The 23362-nt window shown below is 43.0% G+C and overlaps 1 pseudogene; it reads right to left on the bottom strand.

Annotated features, from left to right (window-relative positions):
* Positions 1–12360: 12360 nt before the first annotated feature.
* Positions 12361–18042, bottom strand: LOC122541592 (annotated as a pseudogene).
* Between the last annotated feature and the right edge of the window lie 5320 nt (positions 18043–23362).

The following is a 23362-nucleotide window of genomic DNA, read 5'->3' as shown; positions in this document are numbered from 1 at the left end:
AAAGCTTCTGGATTTAATCTCTGGAGACATCAGGTATCGTTCCGCAAACTCATCTTAACCCTACTTCCCATGTCTGAGCACACAGCAAATCCCATTTCTTCATGCCCCCGTATTCACTAATACCAGTCAAGGCTAATGTGGATTTGAACTGCTGCTCTTCGCTTTCCCACCCTTCTCCCTGCCCTCCACCATTCCCCTCTCTCTATCTCTTTCCCTCTTCGTCTGGTGGCCTCCTCCAACCCCAAGAATCCTCTTATAATAGATACAATAAATGTTGGTCTATTCAGTGACACCCACAACCCCTGAAATAACATTTTAAAAATTCGGGATTTGATGAGGAAACTGGTTGCGTCTGCAGTTAGAATCCAGATGATACGTTACCCTTCTGTTGTCAGCAGCAAGAATATTTCTAAAATATAAAAAAGAACTGCAAGTGCTAGAGATCTAAAACAAAACAGAAATTACTGGAAAAGCTCAGCAAGTCTAACAACATCTGTGGAGAGTAGGCAGAGTTAATGTTTTGGATTCACTGGCCCTTTTTTAGAACTAGGGAAATGGGTTTGAATGGGTGAAGTGGGCAAAAAAATTGAGGCACTGTCACATCAATAGTCCACCATGAACCGGTCGAGAGCAGACAAGAGTGGATTCAAACGATGAAGGATGAAACTTCACTTGCAATCCGCAGGAGGGGAGCCTGAACCGAAAGCAGTCAGTGAGGAATGCGATGCGTCTGTGGAAGCGGGTCTTAGCAAAGACCTTGTCCAACACCAGGAGCGGCAACGAAAGAAATGACAGTCAACAAGGGAAAGAAATAACAAAAATCCTGTCGCAGAGAGGAGCAGAACTTCTTTAAGATGGGTATATCTGGGAAGTGCGTTAAACACACAAAAAAAAATCTGTGCATGCTGGAAATCAGAAACAACATCAGAAATTGCCGGGGGAACGCAGCAATTCCGACAGCAGATTAATCAAATGTTTCAGAACCAGGAAGAGAAACCCGGCCCCCTGATTCTGACGTCACAGCCGGGAGCTTTCTTGTGGACAGGACCGGAATCTCCTGGGCGAAGCGCGATTGTGACGCAGGCCCCTCCACCTCCAACGCTCCAATCAGGAAGGGTTGTGACGAAGATGCATACTGGTTGCCGCCGTGAGTGGCTACCAGCTGCAGGGGCGTACCTCCAATTCGAGCCGTTCGAGCTCGAGCGCTTTCAGATTTGAATGCTCGAATATTGGGCGGCAACCGACGCTGCATGGATCAGACCTATCATGTTCGTCAGGCACCACGGCTCGCTGGATTCCATACTACCACCTTTCACTACGCAGGCGCAGTGCCCATATGCAGCATGGGTAATGTAGTTCAGAGCGGGATTGCGAGCGGTTTGGCTGAAGTGAGTTGAGGTCCTGTGGGGGGGTTTAAACAGCCTCAGTGAAGGATGAGCTTTCTGGCCTTGGGGCTGCGATTCGTTCACGTTTGAGGAGGTGACCTGGCCCTCCCCCCATCAAACACAGGACTGGGCTACATGCTTCACCTTTTATCACCATATTCATTGATGAATTCAAGAATTGCTAATGGTCTGAACGTTGTGTAATCGTTGGCGAACAATCCCATCCACGATTCGGAGAGGCCGGTGTTGGACTGGGGTGTACAAAGTTAAAAATCACACAACACCAGGTTATAGTCCAACAGGTTTAATTGGAAGCACACTAGCTTTCGGAGTGACGCTCCTTCATCAGGTGATAGTGGAGGGCTCGATCCTAACACAGAATTTTTAGCAAAACTTTACAGTGTGATGTAACTGAAATTATTACATTGAAAAATTGATTGTCTGTTAAGCCCTTCATCTGTTAGAATACAGTGATAGTTTCATTTCTTTCATGTGTAAATCACAAAACCTGTTTTTAAAGTTGCATTCTCCGGTTTGCTGTTAACAATGGTGATAGCTAGACAATATGTTGAAGGTGTTGGCCCCCTGTGTTCTCTGTCTATGACCTGATGTTTAGATTGATTATAATCTAAAAAGTGAGATAACGGAGTTCTACATGAATGCATGCAGTTTTTGAGCAAAGTACAATGTAACTCTGCAAGTACAAATTCACCCCACAAAATATATGTGCATGTGGGCTTTGTCTGTCTGTCTGTGTGTGTCTGTCTGTCTGGGTTGGGGGTTGTGAGTATGAGAAAGTGTATGTGTGTGTAGTGAGTGCAGAGTGTCTTAAGTCTGTGAGGGGGTGCATGTGTGAGTGTGGGAGTGTGTGTCGATAAAGGTGTCTGTGTGCACGTCTGTGTGTACCTGTGTCCGCGTGTATGTGTGTGTGTGTAGGAATATCTGTGTGTGTGTGTGTGTGTGTGTAGTGCAATGGTGATCACCTGTAATGTGACATAAACCCAAGGTCACGGTTGAGGCCTTCCCTATGGGTACCGAACTTAGTTATCAGCCTCTGCTCGGCCACTTTTCTCTGCTGTCCCGAAATCCACCTCGGAGGATGGTCACCTGAAGGTCTGATGCTGAATGTCCTGGACCACTGAAGTGTTCCCCAACTGGGAGGGAACCCTCCTGTCTGTTGATTGTTGTGCGGTGCCCATTCTCAGGCCAACTCCATACAACCCTGTCACGGTGGGCGCTGCAAGACGTGTCTGATTGTGGACATAGATACCACCATTACGCGTGGGAACACCTCCCACTTTGTACATGGCAGGTATGTGACTCAACCAACGTTGTCTATCTTATACTTTGCAGGAAGTTCGGTACCCATAGGGAGGGCCTCAACCGGGACCTTGGGTTCATGTCACATTACAAGGTGATCACCATTGCACGACACACACACACACTTTCTCACACTCACAATCCCCACCCCAGACAGAGACATGCACACAGATAGACAAAGACCCACATGCACACACACATTTTGTGGGTTGAATTTGTACTTTGCTCAAAAACTGCATGCATTCATGTAGAACTCTGAGCTCAAAAACTGCATAAATTTATGTAAAACTCTGATTATAATCTAAAAAGTGAGATAACAATCTAAGCATCATGGCATAGACAGAGAACACAGGGGGCTAACACCTTCAACATATTGTCTAGCTATTACCATTGTTAACAGCTAACCTGAGAATGCAACTTTTTAAAAATCAGGTTTTGTGATTTACACATGAAAGAAGTGAAACTATCACTGTATTCTAACAGATGAAAGGCTTAACAGTCAGTCAATTTTTCAATGTATAATTTCAGTTACATCACACTGTAAATTTTTGCTATAAATTCTGTTACGATCGAGCCCTCCCCTATCACCTGATGAAGGAGCGTCGCTCCGAAAGCTAGTGTGCTTCCAGTTAAACATGAGAAAGTGAGGACTGCAGATGCTGGCGATCAGAGCTGAAAATTAGAGCTGGAAAAGCGCAGCAGGTCAGGCAGCATCCAGGGAACAGGAGAATCGACGTTTCGGGCATAAGCCCTTCTTCAAAGGATGCTGCCTGACCTGCTGCGCTTTTCCAGCTCTGATATTCAGTTCCAGTTAAACATGTTGGACTATAACATGGTGTTGTGTGATTTTTAACTTTGTAATCCTATCCATGACCTTATGTTGAAGAAAGGTCTTTGATGAAGCAGCTGAGGATATTTGGGTTTCAGACAGGACACAGAGGAAATCCTGCTGGTACGTCCTGGAGCTGATACGATTGATTTCCAACAGCCTCAACCATTTTCTTCCATGCCAAGTATGAGTCAAGCAAGCAGAGAATTGTCCATTTGATTCCCACTGACTCTAGTTTTGCACTGGTCCCCTTGATATCATGCTCTGTTAAATGCAGCCTTGATGTCAAGGGCAGTTACTCTCAATTCACATTTGGAATTCAGTTCTTTTGTCGACATTTGAACCAAAAAGCAAGACTGTATCCTGGATTAGGATACAAATACATTGTTAGTCGGGTGCACATCAAGCAGAGAAGATACTATGTTTATTGCTCACCATAATTCATGCTGTAAGAAATGGGGAAGTGTGTTGTTTTCGCAAAAAGGTAGTGATAATAAGCTTAAGTATAGTGCTGATAAATTGAGTGTAAAGAGCAGCTGCAAACAATGATTAAATCAACAAGCACCAGGGAAATGTATAATTGGGTACTCTCGTGCATAATTATTCTAGTAAATAATTTCTTTCATCAAAGTTTAAATAATTTAGTCTCAGCAAAGCAGCTGAGATAGCTGAAACGCATAAACTAGACAAGAAAAGACACATTGTTAAAATGTATATTCAGGAATGGAATGTACCTATGAACAATGGAAGATGTTACAAGCAAACAGATAAAGTGAAAGGAACATCAAGATCCAAGTTTAGCAAAACCTTCCTTATGTCAGCACTTACAGAGGGAAGGGTCACCCACTTGGAGAAGGGGGGACATAATAAGAGGGGATCGCAAGTTAGTCAGAGAATAAAGTTGATTGGGTAATATAGGAGTTAGAAGAGGGGACCTCACGCAACTTAAAAGTATAACTGTGTACTAGTTTGAATGTTCATTGCTTATTTGCTTCTGCATTTGATGCCCTTTCTTGCAAAATCGTAGAATAAATTGTCTTGTTTCCAGTTTTGGTGATCTCGTCTAATTTTATTAAATTTGTTTCTAACAGATTTGGGGGCTCGTCCCAGGATCCCAAGCTCCGGTCGCTCGGCATTTTTGGGAAAACTGAGAAGGTGCAGCTTGCTGATTTCAGCGGTCTCTAGTTTCCCTCCTTGCCGCGGTGGCTTGGGCGAGCGTGATCCGGACTGAGAGACCCTGGAAACAAGACGAGCAGACGCGGCGGGTTCGGTCCGTTAACTCTTGTGTGCACAAGACCCGGGTAAGAAAGGTCTTAAAAGATTTATCCGGGTGACCGGGTTAGGCAGCGGTATTTGCTGCCAGGTGGATATATCCAGGTATTGCTGTGGGAACGGGGCGCGCTGAAACAACCAGGTAACTCTGTGCACAGGCCAAGGTAACGAAAATGGATCTTTAAGTGTTGCCTTGGTGGTCGGGGACGTACGAGAAGTACGGGGAATTGGCAACATATAAAATAAAGTATTTAATTGGCGAGATTAATCTGACGAGTAAGGTTTCTACCTGATTTGACCACCCAGCCTTAGACCGGTTGTTAAGAGGGGAAATCCCCCATGCGAAGGTCTGGTCACTGAAGTGAGTGTGGAAGAAGGTGACACCAGAACTCAGTAAGGTTAGTTAAATTACATAAAGAAACAGCCGAGTATTAAAATGGGAAATATGAATAGTTGTTTAAGTGTCGAAGGAGACATGTGAGGGATGTCCAAGGACTACATCCCAACGGACAGTCCTTTAGGAAAAATGTTAAGAGATTGGAAGTACAATCCTTGGACGCGAGGAAAGGATAAAAAACAAATGATAAAATGTCAATGAAAAACAGCCTTACAGTCAGGAGGAATCAGATTATGTTTCGTGTCAGAAGGGCTACTAAGGGTACACTTCATAACTAACTTATAGCCAGTCATCCAGAAAAAAAACCAAAAGCTAGAGGAGTCATTGCGGGAAGCTCAAAGTATCTGTGAGATATGGTGTCTGTGTGTGTGTGAGAGAGAGAGAGAGAGAGAGAGAAAAGCTGTACAGCTAACAAAGTTTAACCCTTTGTGATTCGGTTTGAATGCACATTTGTTTGTTGGTGATTGAATATTTGTGCTTTGTTCCCTGGAGCTTGAGATCAGGGACTGTTTTGAATCTGATTTCTATTATGGAAATTTTAACATGATTTCTTTTAAGGATTTTACAGATTATGAAATAAAATGTTAACTCCTGCTCTTTTTACAGGTCATGACTGCCTTACTATCAGTTTCTAATCAGTTCCTTACATAAAAGCGATTTATGGAGGACAGTTGAAGTCTCAGTTATTAGAAGTTTTTTTTTTAACTTGAATAGACAAATCCTTTTTAAGGCAGCTCTGGTTATTTCACGACCTATAGCATTGTAATTGAGCAATGACTGGTCAGGACTACTTGGGAGGACCAGTTTTGGATTTGAATCGGGGGACTGGAACCTGATGATTGTGGTGGATTTCAGCGTTGGGAACCTGTATGTATTTTGCATTTTGAACATTAAACACTGAATGAATGAATTTGTAATATATAAGTGTGTATTTGCAGGTGGGATTCCAAAGTGTATAGTTGGTTCTTAAAAATGAATGTGCTCGAGCAAAACAATTACAGGAACAGAATGAGAAGTCACAAGTGACTGGGAAACAAACAGAACTGCGCGATTACAGTTGTTAAAATGTTTTAGTCACTTGTTGCATTTCCACCCTGAATTATATATAATTAATAATTAATATTTATAATAGATCAATTGTGTTAGCCTGAATCAATATTAATTGGCAGGATTGCTTCTCACATTCTCAGTGACCTGTCATATTGATTCATGGTTAATTAAAAATATGACTGCATTAATTCATTGTTAATTAAAGAATGGAAAGCTACATTACTGGCCAGAGTGTGTGTAGGCAGTGACAGCAACAGCCTTATTGGTAGAGGAGAGTCGGAAACTTACTTTTGGGGGAGTCTTAATAGTGAGCACCCCACATCAGGTACGGACCATACTAAATCAGAAAGCAGGACAATGGCTCACAGACTGTAGGATCTTGAAATATGAAACAATCTTAAAAGAACAGGAGGACCTTGTGTTAGTCACAGACAGTTGCTTGAATCCAGCTGCATTTCTGTGGTGGGGAGAGGGTGGTGGCCCTTGGCAAACCAGAACATGACTGCCTTGATATTACTGAATATCAGACTAAAGTGCGGATGGACTTAGGAGACGTACCGTTGCATGCGTGAGCTCGGTTGCTTATCGACGGGTCCTCCCGGATGATTGAGGGTAAAAGGCACAAGTAGGTGGGACAGAGGGAAGCCTTATCGAGGCTGAAAGACTCCCTAATGGCTGGTTAGCCCAAATTTGTGAACTCTATGCCCTAGAAAGAGCTCTCAGAACCTTAGAAAACAAAAAAAAAGGAACGGTATATACAGACTCCAAATATGCGTTTGGAGTGGTACATATCTTCGGAAAAATTTGGCAAGAAAGAGGACTGATAAATAGCAGAGAAAAAGAACTAGCTCATGAGGAATTGATAAAACAAGTGCTGGAATCCCTGTTACTCCCGAGAGAAATGGCGATAGTTCATATAAACGGACATCAGAAGGGGAATGAACCGGAAGTAAGAAGAAATAAATTGGCCGATGAGGTAGCTAAAGAAGCGACCCTGAATTCACAAGGAGCAGTGATATACTCCCTAATATCTACAATTCCAGATCTTCAGGGTGCCCCATTGTTTACTGCAAAGGAGGAAAAGGGACTAAAAGATTTAGGAGCTGCAAAGGCAGCAGATGGGCGCTGGATGTCACCCGAGCTGGGAGGGGCCATTCATAACTCTCCTGACTACTGAGACAGCTATCTGGACTGCTGAGAAAGGGTGGAGTCATCACACTCACGTTAAAGGTCCTGTGAACGCCCCATCGGCGGAGTGGCACGCTCATCCTACAGACAACCCTCTGAAAGTTAAGCTGAGAAAGAAGGAATGAACTGAGACAAAAGACTCTTTTAATGTTTGATGATGTATATTGTTATTAACTGTAAGGGCTGCATGGACTCAGCTCTCCCTAGTGCCTAAAAGATCAAGACAGATAGACAGGACGGTAGGCAGGGGTCAGAGATGGGCGGGTACTGGTATAGCATTGTAATGTTAGTAGTACTAACTGTTCAAGGAGGCGGGAAAAATCACTTCACTTCAGTATGCCAAAATTATGCTGAACAAAAGGGACTTGCCGACTGTTGGGTCTGTGCAGAGGTCCCACACCATGGCGAATCTGGGATCCCCACCTCAGTAATACTGCTCACCAAAAGAGAAGTGTATGATGTACAACAATTTGACTCTGGCTCAAATGATACAAAGTGGAGTTCTGATAGGGGTGAATATAACTTTGCTGGATGGTTCCCTAGACCAGCCCCGAAAACCCAGGGTGCTATCGATGGCCTTGGAGTTTTGGGTGTCCGGCATGAGGGCCTGTCCATTTGTTCCCGGGGAAGAATGCATTCGTGTGACCGAATGTATAGGAATGCATGCATGTTATGGTGTTGATGAAACACTGCCTCAAAGTCAGAAAGGCTGGAGTGGCTGCTGTTACCTCGCTTATATAGTTCCTCACCTCCGATTAGAAAAACATGAGCACAACCTGAGAAAGGAGGGGAGAATAAGACGTAAGGCCTGAGAGGTCTCTGAAGGAGACCGTCTGTTGTGGACACTATTCCCAAACTACGGCACTGCAGGGGCAGGGGTAGAAATACAGACACTGGCGGTTGCCCTTGAGAAGTTAATTGATGATACCGTCGACGCAATGGAAGAAACTCAGTCCAATCGGCCATAACCACTGAAATGATTGCTACAAGACTAACAGCTTTACAGAATCGAATGGCTTTAGACTATCTCTTGGCTGAAAAAGGGGGAACCTGTGCTCTGAATGGTAAGGAATGCTGCACCTTCATCCCAGACACCTCTTCCACAGTGGAAGATAAGGAAGAAATAGTAAAGAAAAAGATAAAGAATATAAGAGAAATTGGGGATGAACTTTGAAAAAATAAGGGATGGGGATGGGGTGACTGGGGACTGACTGGTTGGGGAAAGTGGCTAGTTAATTTAGGCATTTATGTATTACTGTTAATAGGAAGTCTAATGATAGGATTTAACATGTTAAAGTGGATAATGAGTAAGTTGGTAATGTCTTTAGGAGGACAACAATCAATGTTGGTCTTGACAACAGCGCGTGCACAAGAAAGAGAGAGTAGCAGATTACTCCTAGAGTTTGGAAAAGGGCAGACTTAACAGGGCAGAAATGGCAAGATTGTGAACCTCTGCACCTTAGGGTGAAAAGAGGGCGGAAAATAAAATTGCAAAAACAACAAATGATAAAAGAAAAGAAATGGAGGAGTTGTAAGAAATGGGGAAGTGTGTTGTATTCGCAAAAAGGTAGTGATAATAAGCTTATGTATAGTGCTGATAAATTGAGTGTAAAGGGCAGCTGCAGACAATGATTAAATCAGCAAGCACTAGGGTACTAACTTTAGTGCATAATTATTCTAGTAAATAATTTCTTTCATCATGATAGTTTAAATAATTTAGTCTCAGCAAAATAGCTGAGAGAGCTGAAACACATAAACTAGGCAAGAAAAGACACATTGTTAAAATGTATATTCAGGAATGGAATGTACCTATGAACAATGGAAGATGTTACAAGCAAACAGATAAAGTGAAAGGAACATCAAGATCCAAGTTTAGCAAAACCTTCCTTATGTCAGCACTTACAGAGGGAAGGGTCGCCCACTTGGAGAAGGGGGGAAATAATAAGAGCGGATCGCAAGTTAGTCAGAGAATAAAGTTGATTGGGTAATGTAGGAATCAGAAGAGGGGACCTCATGCAGCTCAAAAGTATAACTGTGTACTAGTTTGAATGTTCATTGCTCATTTGCTTCTGCATTTGATGCCTTTTCTTGCAAGATCGAAGAATAAATTGTCTTGTTTCCAGTTTTGGTGGACTCGTCTAATTTTATTAAACTTGTTTCTAACAATGCTCAGTTGGGATAATGTAAGGGAATAGTATTGTTTGAAGCCTCGTTTGAAGCTAGAGGAAGAAATCCATAGTGGTCCTCAGAGAACCTTGTGGCAGAACACCGTCAGCAGAGTTAGCCTGGAAGTTGAGAAGGCAACCTGAAGAAATGAATGAACTCTGAAAATTCTTGTGATATGTAGGTAACTGTTTGGGGGGGGGGGGAGAGTAAGAAATTATAGTGTAATAGTACTTGTTCTTTTTTTAATGAACAATAATGTTTGTCCTTGTTCAACAATGTGAAATGATATGTTGTGAAGCTGTCAATTAAACATGGAGTTTTGGAATTTCTTTTTCAGTATTCATGCTCCCCAGTAGGATTAGAACCCTGGATGAAATGGCTGGTGTTATTTTTACATTATAATAGTTATTATACTTTGAAAAGCTTGTCATTCACTGTAGACAGCTGTAAGATTGCCTGTATTTGTGAAAGTTCACATACAAATAAAGTTGTTTTAAAAGGGAAACATCATACTTCATAAACTATAAATCATAAAGACCAATAAAGAAAGAACATTAGCGTACAGTGACAGTGACCAACATAATCTGTTTCAGTCACCTAAGTGGTTCAATGAATAGCAACAGATAATGGTGTCAAATCAAATTGTTTGTATCAAACAATAATCAAATTTAAAACAATAATCAAATTTATTGTGAATCATGAATCTACACAGGAGATTGATACATTAGCAGACAGAGAAATAAAATTCGCTTCCCAAGATTTGAATGAACCAAAACAACAAAAAGATTTTTAAATGTCTGAAGGTCTTTCCCAGATCATAAAATGGATCTTGGCAGAGTGCAAGATGAACATATCACACTGTTATTACATCGAGGTATGATAGCTAAAGGAACTCAGATCTGTAGAGATGCACACCCACTCCCTCACTATACTCAGGATAGTAGTCCTCCCAGACAAAACAATACAAATATTCCCCATGATATTTATCAAACACTCATCATCTGATGAGGATTAATCTAGAATTTACATCAACTTGAATCTGATTCTATCCCATACTTATTACAGAGAGCTTGCTCACTTTACAAATACAGAGGCCACAGCATCAAAATTGAAGCCGGACTAGTCAGCGGTTGGTTTTGGATGTGTATCAAGAAATCAAGTACAGTAGCGCCTCGACATACGAACGATCCCGTTCACGAACAAATTGTTTTACGAACAGGATTGTATGTAAAAGTTTGCTTCAACGTACGTACAAAATTCAAGGTATGAACACAAAAAGCCTGTGTGCGACCACGTAGTTTCATTGTTCTGCTTTGCTACCTGCTTGTTGAATGCAAAAGTTCTCGGGCCCTGCGTGATCTCATTCAGTTCGCCTTTGGCACGTGCGCTGTGAACAGTGTTCGTTGCTACGTCCAAGCATTCTTACGCTATTCGAACAATGGGAAAAATTGATTCAGTTCGTGAACTTTTCGGTTCGCGAACCGGGTCCTGGAACGGATTAAGTTTGTAAGTCGAGGCGCTACTGTACTGCAGAAACCTGAATGGATCTCACTCCCCAACCAGTATTGGGCTCTGAATCCTAACGGAAGTGATGGTTTGTCTGGCTTGGCCTCAGCTGGAGTGCTGCTTCTTGTTCTAGGCACCACTCCTCAGGCAAGATGAAGATATTAAAGAAGGTGCAGTAAAGATTCACCAGAATGGTTCCAGGAATGAGGAACTTCAATTACAAGGCTAAATTGGTGATGAGAGTTCTGTTCTCATTGGAGAAGAGCAGGCTAAGAGGAGATTTGATCGAGGTTTTCGAAACCATGAGGGGTCTGAATAGAGCAGACATTGAGGAAATGGTCCGACTCATGAAAGGCTGCAATTGAGACAATGCTGACATGAGCAAAAATATTTCATACGGTGAGTGGTTAGGATCTGGACTGTTCTGTCCATCAGGCAGTTTCAATACAGACATTGCTCTATAAATGTAGGCTGTTGTCTTTCATAAGGTACTAACCTGAAGGACAGAATGTGAACATTGATAGGCTGCCCCTTCCCCCAGGTGTTTGTACTGGTCGATCAGAGGCTGAAGCCTTTCTAACCACTGAGGATCTGATTGTCTTCTTGCTCAGAGTGGGGTATGACTTGTACCTGATGCTGTACTGAAAGGAAGTTGAGTTGCCTCAGGCAACTGTCTGTGTGGAGTTTGCACATTCTCCTCGTATCTGCGTGGGTTTCCTCCAGGTGCTCCGGTTTCCTCGCATAATCCAAAAATGTGCAGGTTAGGTGAATTGGCCATGCTAAATTGCCCATAGTGTTAGGTGAAGGGATAAATGTAGGGGAATGGGTCTGGGTGGGTTGCTCTTTGGAGGATCGGTGTGGACTTGTTGAGCCGAAGGGCCTGTTTCCACACTGTAAGTAATCTAATCTCATCATACAGGAGATTCTATATATATAGATGTCATCTTCTGGAGGTGTTTGGTAATCTGGTCAAAGATTAAATTGACCTTCTTAAAATAATTAAACTGATGGTGGGAGAGGTTTAAGACAGTCCCTGCTGAGACTGACAGTGCTTTGGAATAATAGCTCCCCCTGTTTGAGCACTACTGGGTGAACAACACAAACAGACAACATCCGAGGAGCAGGAGAATTGACATTTTATGCATAAGCCCTTCATCAGGAACCTGAAATGTCCCAAAACATCGATTTTCCTGCTCCTTGGATGCTGCCTGACCTGTGCTTTTCCAGCACCACACTCTTGACTCTGATCTCCAGCATCTGCAGTCCTCACCTTTTCCTAAACACACAGCTCAGTTCTGAAGAAGGGTTACATCCAAAACGATGACTTCGCCTCCTGATATTGCCTGGCTTGCTGTGTTTTTCCAATCTTGTGTCTGTCTATTCATTGCAACAGAAGCAGGTAACCTGACCTTGAGACCACGTGAGGAATGGATGAGGAGCTGAAATGATTGTGTTTGTGTTCAGGGACCTATTGATACACACTTCCTACATGAATGCTTTCTTCTCAGAATGGATCTTTTTCAGCAGAATGAAAAAGTGGGTTAAGCTAAAGCTTTGTGACGGACGTGACACCTGAATGGTCACTCTCCTTTGTGAATTTTCTGATGCAGAAGGAGAGTTGATGACCTTGAGAATGATTTGTGACACACTTTACATGAAAATGGTTTCTCTCCCGTATGAATACGTTGGTGTTCTACAAGAGTTGACGACTGTGTGAAGGCTCGGTTACACACCTCACATTTGAAAGGTTTCTCCCCTGTATGAATCCTCTGGTGCAGAAGGAGGGATGATGACCTTGAGAAGGATTTGTCACACACTTTACATGGAAATGGTTTTTCACCCGTGTGAATGCGTCGGTGTTCCACAAGCGTTGATGACTGTGTGAAGGCTCGGCCACATACCTCACACTTGAAGGGTTTCTCTCCTGTATGAATGCGTTGGTGGGCACGTAGGATTGATAACTGTGTGAAGGCACGATCACACATGTCACATTTGAACGGTTTTTCTCCTGTATGAATTCTCTGGTGCCTCAGGAGATCAGAGAATTGGATGAAAGCCATTTGACAAACTTCACATTGAAAGGGTTTCTCTCCAGTGTGAATCATCTGGTGTATTAGGAGGCTCGAAGATGTCACAAAAGCTTTATCACAAACCTCACACTTGAAGGGTTTCTCCCCTGTGTGGATCTTCTGATGGACCAGGAGGCCTCCTAATTGTGAAAAGGATTTATTGCACACCTCACACTTGACTGGTTTCTCTCCTGTGTGAGTGCGTTGGTGTGCATGGAGGGTTGATGACTGTGCAAATGATTTGTTACACACTTTACAAGTGAACGGTTTCTCCCCAGTGTGAACACGTTGGTGAACACGGATGGAAGATGACCTCGAGAATGACTTGTTGCACACCTTGCACTTGAATGGTTTCTCCCCTGTGTGAGTGCGTTGGTGATCACGGAGGGTCCATGAATGGGAGAATGATTTGTTGCACACCACACATGTGAATGGTTTTAGCCCTGTGTGAATGCTATGATGTAGGCGGAGAGTTGATAACTCAGAGAATGATTTATCACACACCTCACATGTAAATGGTTTCTCTCCGGTGTGAACACGTTGGTGTGCATGAAGGATTGATGAGTGTGTAAATGATTTGTCACACATCTTGCACGTGAATGGTTTCTCCCTTGTGTCAACACATTGACATCTGGTAAGGGATGATGACTTTGAGAACGATTCGTTGCACACCTTGCAGTTAAATGGTTTGTCTCCTGTGTGAGGGCATTGGTGTATGTGGAGGTACCGTGATGTTGAGAATGACTTTTCACATCTGAACAAATGTCGGTGAATGTGTTGGTCATTCAAGAGCATTAATGACTCTGTGCAAACCTGGTTTGACACCTCACAATTAAGGCCTTCCATGTCACCATTTAGTTGTTCCTTGGGTGAAGATCAAGATCCATGTTTGGTGTCTATCCTCTCTGTATTGTAGTCCAGTGCAATCCTTCTGTAAGACAGGAAAAATAAACATGATTTCCTCCACCTCCTTTTCTATCCCTGTTAAAGGACCGACACCTGAGTTAGATATTGTTCCATATTGTGTGCCACGCTGCTGTTCCTTTTTTGTGGGAAATCAGATGCAAGTCCTATCTTTTTCCTCACTCTCTGTTTCTAGCAGGAACACTAGAAAATGACCAGCAGCAGACAATGTGGCTACTCTCTTCCCTTTGCCCAGACTGCATCATCTCAGGCACATGACGACAATGGAAAACACTGTTTGGCTAAGTATAAAACAGGCTGTCAGTTAGCTGTGAGCTCATGGCAAGCTAGTGAAGATCAGATTTATCTTTCGAGTATTTGTTTAATACAAAAAAAACTCAGAAGAAATATTAATTCATCTGAGATTTTGCAATTTCTCCCTTTATTTTCCAAAATGATTTGAAGAAAACATCCTGGACAGGAATTTATGAAGCTACAGAAAATATTGCTCAGTACAGCTGAAGTATTCGGGTTTATCCTGGGAAATTAAACACACTTCATTCACTCAGATATACCAAATTCAGCACTCAGCTGCGGCATTCAGCAAAGCTACCAAATCCAGGTGAAAGCATTTTGGGAAAGGCTGACACTTTCAGGTAAAATCCTAAAGAATGTGTAGAAAGACATTTCAATTAGTGTATCTCCAGGTATGGCTATGAAAATTACAACAATGGAGAGGTGCAAAGTCATTGTTTGGGCTGCCTATGACTGAGCAGCATAAAATGGCCAACGGCTGCCCATGGCTAATGCAGCAGAACATGGCTGACAGTAGTTAAGAAAATATTTGCTTAATGTTGTCTTCACAAGTAGAAGTGCAACTCTGTAGACTCAAGGTCAGCTGCAGTTATTCACTCACAAGACACAGCTAAAAACATTTCACACAAATCACTCCTTGAATTATTTAATCAATCCATTCACAACTTGTTAGCTAAAGAATTCTAACATTAGGTATGGCCACATAACTTTGTTGGAACTTATAACAATTAGCAAAAATCAATTTTTTGTGTATTTCCCGTAATGAGGTTAATAAGGAATTTAAAAGGTTCTTAAGTGATCGGCAAGTATCTAATTAATTGGCAGTTAACATGATGTATCTGGCAAATGCTGACTGCTGTCACCCTGGGCGGGTACCGGGGCGGGCTGTCCTAGAGGTGGTCGAAAGGTGTGTCAGGGCGGACCGAGAACTGGAAGGGGCATGGGGTGGACCGAGAACCGGAAGGTGGGTAGGGGCGAGCTGCCTTAGAGTGGTCGGAAGGTGGGAGGGGCGGGGGCTTGCTGGGTCTGTATTGTCTGCACTTTTTGTATGTAACGGTATTGTCTAATGTACAAATGTCATTGTCACTGTCTTGTTATATGTCGAACTGGGATTTGAGGTTTGTCCTCCTCTCCCTGTAAAATGGTTGAACGGTAGGGTTCGGGGCCTAGCTTTGCTGCTCCTCTCCCTTGTAAAACTGCTGTCTTTTGTGTACAGCTGTCAATGTTTTTTGTAAACTGTTTTGTAATTTGTTTAATAAAATATATGTATCTGGCAAATGCTTGGGAAGGAATTTACTTGAATACAGTACAGTCGCTCCCCCGTACCTGTGGGGGTTACGTTTCAGGACCTACTGTGGAAGCCCAAAACCGCAGATAGGAGCAAACCCATTTGTTTAAATGGGAAATTTACCTTCCCGGCAGCCTGGTGCTGGAACATTCCCTTTAATATGTTCTGGCCGTGGTAAACTATGGGTAAGTGGAAAATGATTCCTGGATATGGGGGTTGTCCTGTATGTATATAATGAAGTTGCTGAGTGTGGCAGTACTTCCTTCGGCTTAAGGCTAGTTACAAAGGGCTGCTGACCAATATAAACAAAGGTGTGGGAGGATATGCACTCTTTAAGCTTAAACCGTATAAAATAAGCTACTTAGAAACTTTTTGCGCACCTTTTTGATATGCTGTAACTTATGTGTAGATCATAATAAAGGTTGCCTGAACCTAACCCCAGCCTCATATTCTCATTAAAAACTATGACATATAACTACCACGGAGGGATTCAGACAAAGAAGAGCCTTGGGAAAAGTTGATGGGCAGAGAGATCTGGGAGTGCAGGTCCATTGTACCCTGAAGGTTGCTGCACAGATGGATAGTTTGGTCAAGAAGGCATATAGTATGCCTGCCTTCATTGGACGGGGTATTGATTATAAGACCTGGCAAGTCATGTTAAAATTGTACAAGACATTGGTTCGGCCACATTTACAATACTGTGTACAGTTCTGGTCGCCACATTACCAAAAGGATGTGGACGCTTTGGAGAGGGTGCAGAGAAGGTTTACAAGGATGTTGCCTGGTATGGAAGGTGTTAGCTATGAAGAGAGGTTGAGTAGGTTAGGTTTATTTTCATGAGAAAAAAGGAGATTGAGGGGGGACCTGATTGAGGTTACAAAATCATGAAGGGTATAGACAGGGTGGATAGAGACAAGCTTTTTCCCAAGGTGAAGGATTCAATAACGAGAGGTTACGCTTTCAATGTGAGAGGTGGCAAGTTTAAGGGGGATACACACGGCAAGTACTTCACACAGAGGGTGATGGGCATTTGGAACGCATTACCAGCAGAGATGGTAGAGGCAGGCACGGTAGATTCATTTAAGGTGCACCGGACAGAGGCATGAATAGGTGGGGAGCAGAAGGATACAGATGCTTAGGAATTCGGCAACAGGTTTAGACAGTAGATTTGGATCAGCTCAGGCCGAAGGGCCTGTTCCTGGGCTGTACATTTTCTTTGTTCTTTGTAATTCTAAAGTTAAGGTGCTGCTTGACCTGGAGCCAATGCAGATCGGCAAACACAGGGGTGGTTGGGAATGAGTCTTGGTGGGGCTTAGGGCCTGTGGAGCAGAGTTTTGGAGGAGCTCAGGTGCACGGAGCAAGATATGATTCCTGCCAGGAGAGGATTGGAATAGTTGAGTCCAGAGCCTACAATGGTAGGGATGAGAGCAGTAGATGTACTGAGATAGGGTGTCAGCCTTTTCTTCTGTGAGTGGACCTTGCACCTCTTCCTGTGCGGAGTGTCTCTGTTCATGACCAACATCAGGAAATTACAGTAAAGAGTCAGAGATAGTGACAGAGAATCAGAGACAATCATAGATTAGTCTGGCACAAAAGGGATTAAGCACAGCCGCAACTTCACAGGAACCATCTTTCAGAAGAGGTCTCAAATAAGGCCACTTCTGCACCCTCTGTGGAGTGGTGATGGGGATTGGAGGAAGTATGAGGTGAAATCCCACTTTTGAAGAGCAAAGATGTAATTATGCCTAGTGTCCTGACCAAAGGCAATCTCTCAATCAACACCAAAATTCAACAGATTATCTGGTTATTATCACATTACTACTTTTTCCAAGAGATTGCTGTGCACACATTGCCATCTTTCCTACACACAACAGTGAACACATATCAAAAGTACTTCACTGGCGTAAAGAACTTTAGGACAGCTGGTTGTTGTAAAAACCTCTTGTGTAAATGCATGTCTTTGTTTGGAAAGAGAAAAAACATCTATCTCCCAAAACTAAGAAAACTGATCATTCCCAGTCCACAAGATAATAACCAGCACCCTATATATACTGTGCACACACACACACCACATTCCCCCGTTCCCCACCCCCAACCCACTTCAACAATAGAAAATCAGTAAGAATCCTCATATATTCTGCACCTCCCAGATAATTATACATCACCTTCTCATATTCAGGAATGAGTCACTCAGGTTGGACGTCAGAACGGAAATGCTTCTAACAAACACACTCAGTATCTAACACACAACTTCAATCAGTTCAGTAAAAAAAGAGCTCTCTTAACTGGATCTTCTCACACAGCATAAGGGACATTTCCACCCCTGATTACTCACAGGATAGTCAGACTGCCTGAAGATTGGTGTGGATATTATGGGATACAATTTGTATAAAAGCTGCTCCTTCACTCACCACCTCCTCACTTGGTTTTCAGTCCCTATAGGAAGTGAACCAGCTCTGGAAGAGGAAGAGGAGACAATGTGCAGAGTGGGTGGGCTCTCTGATTGACGTCTCTCACAGTCAATCCAAATATTTCTGGAGCAACATAAGTTTCCTGAAACTTGGGAAACTGACCGGGGAAATGGAGGTGACTTTGAGCAGCAGATCAGGTGGGGATTTAAATTTGTCACTGTCCCATCTGAATAAAACCTCACTTATTGCAGATGCTGTCTCAGTCCCCGTGGTTAAGTGTTTGGCAGATTTCTCGTGCGGGAAAGTCTTCTTCATTCCGACAGGATTTCAAACTGACCACATCAGCGTGGGATATGCAGTCTCGGATGAAGGAGTTCCGACGGAGAGCCACACTGGGACCCCATGAAATGAATGGAACTACAGGACGAACATTTTATAATCCAGTCGCAGGTTCATACAGCATGGTAACAGACCTTTCGGTCCAACCGTGGGAGTCAGGATCTTTAAGAAATTGCTGATTTTGCCTCCAATTTTCACCCTCTGTACCTTTCACTTTGTCCATTTCTGAGACTTTCATTCCTTTCCTTGACCTATCTGTCCACTGCCATCCACTGCAAAGCCACTGACTTTCGCTACAATTCTTCACAGCCCACTTCCTGCAAAGATTCCATCGCATTCTCCCAGTTCCTTTGCCTATGTCGTATCTGTTTTGACGATGACACCTTCCAGAATAGCACTGCTGACTGGCTTGCTTCCTCCATAACCTTGGTTTTCCCATCCACTGTGGTTGACAGAGCCCTCAACTTCATCGAACCTGTCACCCATACTTCCAGCCTTGTCTATTCCCATCACTCACAACAGCCTGATTGGGCTCCACTTTGTCCTCACTTTTCATTCCACCAGCCTCCACATTCAAAGGATCATTCTCCGCCATTTCAGACAACTCCAGCAGAACACCACCACCACCAAACACATCTTCCCCTCACTTGCCCTGTCTGCATTTTGCAGGGATCATTTGCTCTGGGACACCCTAATCCATTCATTCACCACTAACACCCTCCCCTCTACCCATGGCAACTTGCATGTAATCACAGAGGTGCAACACTTGCCCTTTCACATCCTCTCTGCTCACTATCCAAGGGCCTAAACAGCCTTTCCAGGTGAAGCGGCATTTCACCTGTACCTCTTCCAATATTGTGTATTGTATTCGCTGCACCCAGTGTGGCCAACTCTTAATTGGAGAAACCAAATGCAGACTGGGTGACCAATTTACAGAACACCTCTGGTCTGTGTGTAAGCATGACCCTGACGTTTCTGTAGTCCGTCATTTTAACACAGTACCCTGCTCACATTCCCACTTGTCCATCCTCAGCATGCTTCAATGCTCCAGCAAATCACAGTGCAAACTGGCGGAACAACATCTCATCTTGCCAGACTAGGCACTTTACAACCTTCTGGACTTAATGATTGAGTTGGAAAGAATGTTGGCCTGTTCAGTCTTTCCTGATAATTACAATCTCTCAGTTCTCAATTGCATCCTTATTAGTGATGCTGGAATCTTCTCCATTTTCTGGAAATTCTTATTTAAATTGAGAACTATGTCCAGTGCTTTGCGTTTTATCTAACCACGTTTAACATTGCGTTTTAAATGTTATTTCTCAAAGAATAGATCTCAGTGCTGATGTTTTATTTGCTTTATTGCTTTCTCTGATTGATGAATCTGTATTTCTGCCTGTGTATAACATATTCTTTGGCCTTTCTAACCTATGCAAGTGAAAAAATTGCAGAATGAGACACTGACTTTGGAAGTCATGTCTCACTAACTTAATTGAGTTTTTTTGATGAGGCAACAAAGATTGGTGAAGGCAGTATAAACTTCAGCAAAGTGTTTTTACAATCTACCCCATGGTAGACTGGTTAGCCACGTTAGATCACATGGGAGCCGGGGGAGCTAGCCAATTGGATACAAAATTGGCTTGAAATTAGGAGACAGAGGGTGGTGGTGGAGGGTTGCTTACTGGACTTGAGACATGTGACCAGCGGTGTGCCACAAGGATCGGTGCTGGGTCCACGGCTTTTTGTCATTTATATAAATAATTTAGATGAGAATATAGGAGGCATAGTTAGTCATTTGCAGATGACATGAAAATAAGTGATGTAGTGGACAGTGAAGAAGATTATCTCAGAGTACAACAGGAACTTAATCAGATGGGCCAATGGTCTGAGGAGTGTCAGATGAAGTTTAGTTTCAATAAATGTGAAGTATTGCACTTTGGTAAGGCAAACCAGGCAGCACTTATACAGTTAATGGTAGGAGTCAAGAGTGTGATGGTGGAAAAGCACAGCAGGTCAGGCAGCATCCGAGGAGCAGGAGAATCAACGTTTAGGGCATGAGCTCTTCATCAGGAATCCTTGTAGAGAGAGGAGGAGAACTTCTTCAAGGTAGGCAGCCTTGGAAGATGCTTCGCAGCCAGGTTAAAATTGACTGGAAGAAAGTGAGGACTGCAGATGCTGGAGATCAGAGTGGAAAGTGTGATGCTGGAAAAGCACAGCAGGTCAGGCAGCATCTGAGATACAGGAAAATCGACATTTCAGGCATGAGCCCTTCATCCTGAACGCCATTAATTTCACAAGGGAATAGCTGTGAGTGTTATCACTTGGTGTTTCTGTTTACACAGATTCACTGATGCTAAGGCAAATGTTCTTAATTTCCTTACAGCATTCTGTTATCATTTGGTGAGCCTAGGTGTCCTTATCTTCTGCATTCCTTAAGTTCCCCCCTTTTTATGAGCCTTGCTACCTGTCTATTTTCTAACGCAGTAAATGTGTTCTATAATTCAGCATTGCATTTTAGTCTAAATGTTTAAAGACAAGTTTTAAGGCTATAGACTTTCTCATTCGTTGGTGTAAATCACCAATGCATCCTCACCAGGGACAATATGAGGTGTGCAATAAGCATTTAAACATTCATTGGGCCTGGTGAACGAGTCAATTCTTCACAGAGGGAAGAATCCATTTATATGCAAGATGTGTGACAAATCATTCTCTCAGTCATTGACCCTTGTAGTATACCAAAATGTTCACAGTGGGGAGAAACCAATACATTTAAATGTGAGGCATGTCACAAGGGATTTCAGGAGGAGGGATGTGAGGCATATGTCAGGACTGCTGAATCACCAATGCATTCACACCGGGGAAAAATCATTCATGTTTGAGATGTGCAGTAAGTCCAAATCACAGTCATCAACTCTGTTTATACACCAACAAGTTCATAGTGGGGAGGAACCATTCCAATGTGACAATATGCAATAAACTCTGTTCACAGCCAGAAAAACCAACTGACACCAACATTTCAACACGGGGAGAAACTGTTCAAATGTGGGTCTACGTAAAATCATTCGAATGGTCAAGCAACCTCTGCATACACCAACGGATCCTCACAGTGGAGAAGCCCTTCAGTTATGACAGAAAGTATGAAGCAAATGTACATCACTGAGGCCTCATACTGACTTCAACACTCAAGCCACGCTGACACATCCACATGTGAGATGTGCTAGAAATCCTTCTCAAAGCCTTTGTATCTCTGGAGGGTTCTTGGAGAGGAGTAACCTTTCAGATGCAATGTTTGTGAAAGGTTTACATACACTTCCCAGTCTCCTAAAATGCCAGCGATCCATACAGGTGAGAAACTATTCAGATGTGACAAGGCCTTCACAAAGCACTGATGTAGGAGCAGAATGTTCTGAGTCTGCATTCCATAATTAAGCCTTCACACAGCTGTTGGACCTTCTGGAACCCAGTGTGTGTCACATGCTTGACAGGACCCTCAGCCATGTCTATTTACCATACTTCTGCCCCCACCCCTTCCTGTTGTTCCCAGGATAAGAATAAGGGACTCTCTTTGTACTTACTTTCCACCTCACTGGTCTCTAAATTCACAAGATCATCCTCTATCACTTCCAACTCATGCAGCATGCCACCATCAAATACATTTTATCCTCCTGTCCACTGTCAACGTTCTGCAGGGGACCACTCTCTCCATAAACAAACTGAAAGGACCTTTGCAGTTTAAAAAACAGTCAGACTTGGTAGAAGTCTGAGTGCAACGAGCAATTGTTATTATCTTTCACCAACTGCAAAACCATTTGGACTGTGAATACACAGGAGCACGAGAGAAATTCCATCAACAATATTTCAAACACATCTTCCAGATTCAATGTGAGAATCGTCAATCAAACATCGGCATCCTCCTTGAAACCAGATCAAGAAGCATTTAGGTAACATTTCTTATAAATCGCCCTCAATGGCCACTCTGATCAGATGTTTTGTCCCATCGAGTCCTGTTCTGTCAAATCGCTGAAGATCCTTGAAGGATAAAGAAAGCACTTCAAATACACTCGGAAGCTAAGCGAGTCAGTGAACACGGATGTAGAGGGAATCGAGAGGGATCTAAGAATGTAGAACTGAAGTAATGATCCATATCTTAACTCTATCTGCCTGTCTTGACCAACCATTAATCCTTTGCCAAACAATAAATCTATGGATCGCAGATGTTAAATTTTCAATAGGTTCCTAGCCTCTAGTGATATTGTGGGGAAAGAACTCCACATTTCCAGAGCCCATTTTGTGAGGAAGTGTTTGCTGACGTTACCCCTGACCAGCCTTGCTCTAATTCTCATGGCCTCCCTGTTGTTCAGGACTCTCTTACCAGAGGAATAATTTCTCTCCAACAGCACCATGAGTTTGCTTTATCATCATCAACACCTTCATTAGATTATTCCTTAAATTTCAACCTTCAAAGGGATACAGGTTTGGTCTGTGCAACCTGGACTTGTCATTTAACCTTTATAGCCATAGGAATTTACATGCTATTCCCACAAGGACAGTATATTCTTCCTGAGCTGAGGAGTCTAGATCTAAACTTACTCCTCTGGCTAGGGTCTAAATCGAGGTCTGACACCTGGAACTAAATTTCCACAAGGACACAGTTGATTCTGGGGCGGAGAAGTTGTGGTTTACCTTTTCTCTTCACGGTGGTCCTGATGTAATGAGCAATTTTGACAGATGAAAGCAGGACCACTGGCGCTTGATTTCAGATCGGGGTGGTTGGATAAACCAGTTTTGTAGGGTTCGATTCCCAGCCAATGCATGGCACTCCTTTCTTTCTCTGTTCCTCAGATCCTGTACCTTGGTACCTTTGCATCTAAGATGGTTCTGTGAATGGTGACTTAGAGTTATAGAGTCTTATAGCACAGAAACTGGC

Source organism: Chiloscyllium plagiosum, chromosome 37 (assembly GCF_004010195.1).
Source record: "Chiloscyllium plagiosum isolate BGI_BamShark_2017 chromosome 37, ASM401019v2, whole genome shotgun sequence".
NCBI classification, from domain to species: domain Eukaryota; kingdom Metazoa; phylum Chordata; class Chondrichthyes; order Orectolobiformes; family Hemiscylliidae; genus Chiloscyllium; species Chiloscyllium plagiosum.
Note: the sequence above shows the minus strand (reverse complement) of the source record. Positions and strands in the feature narration are given on the sequence as shown.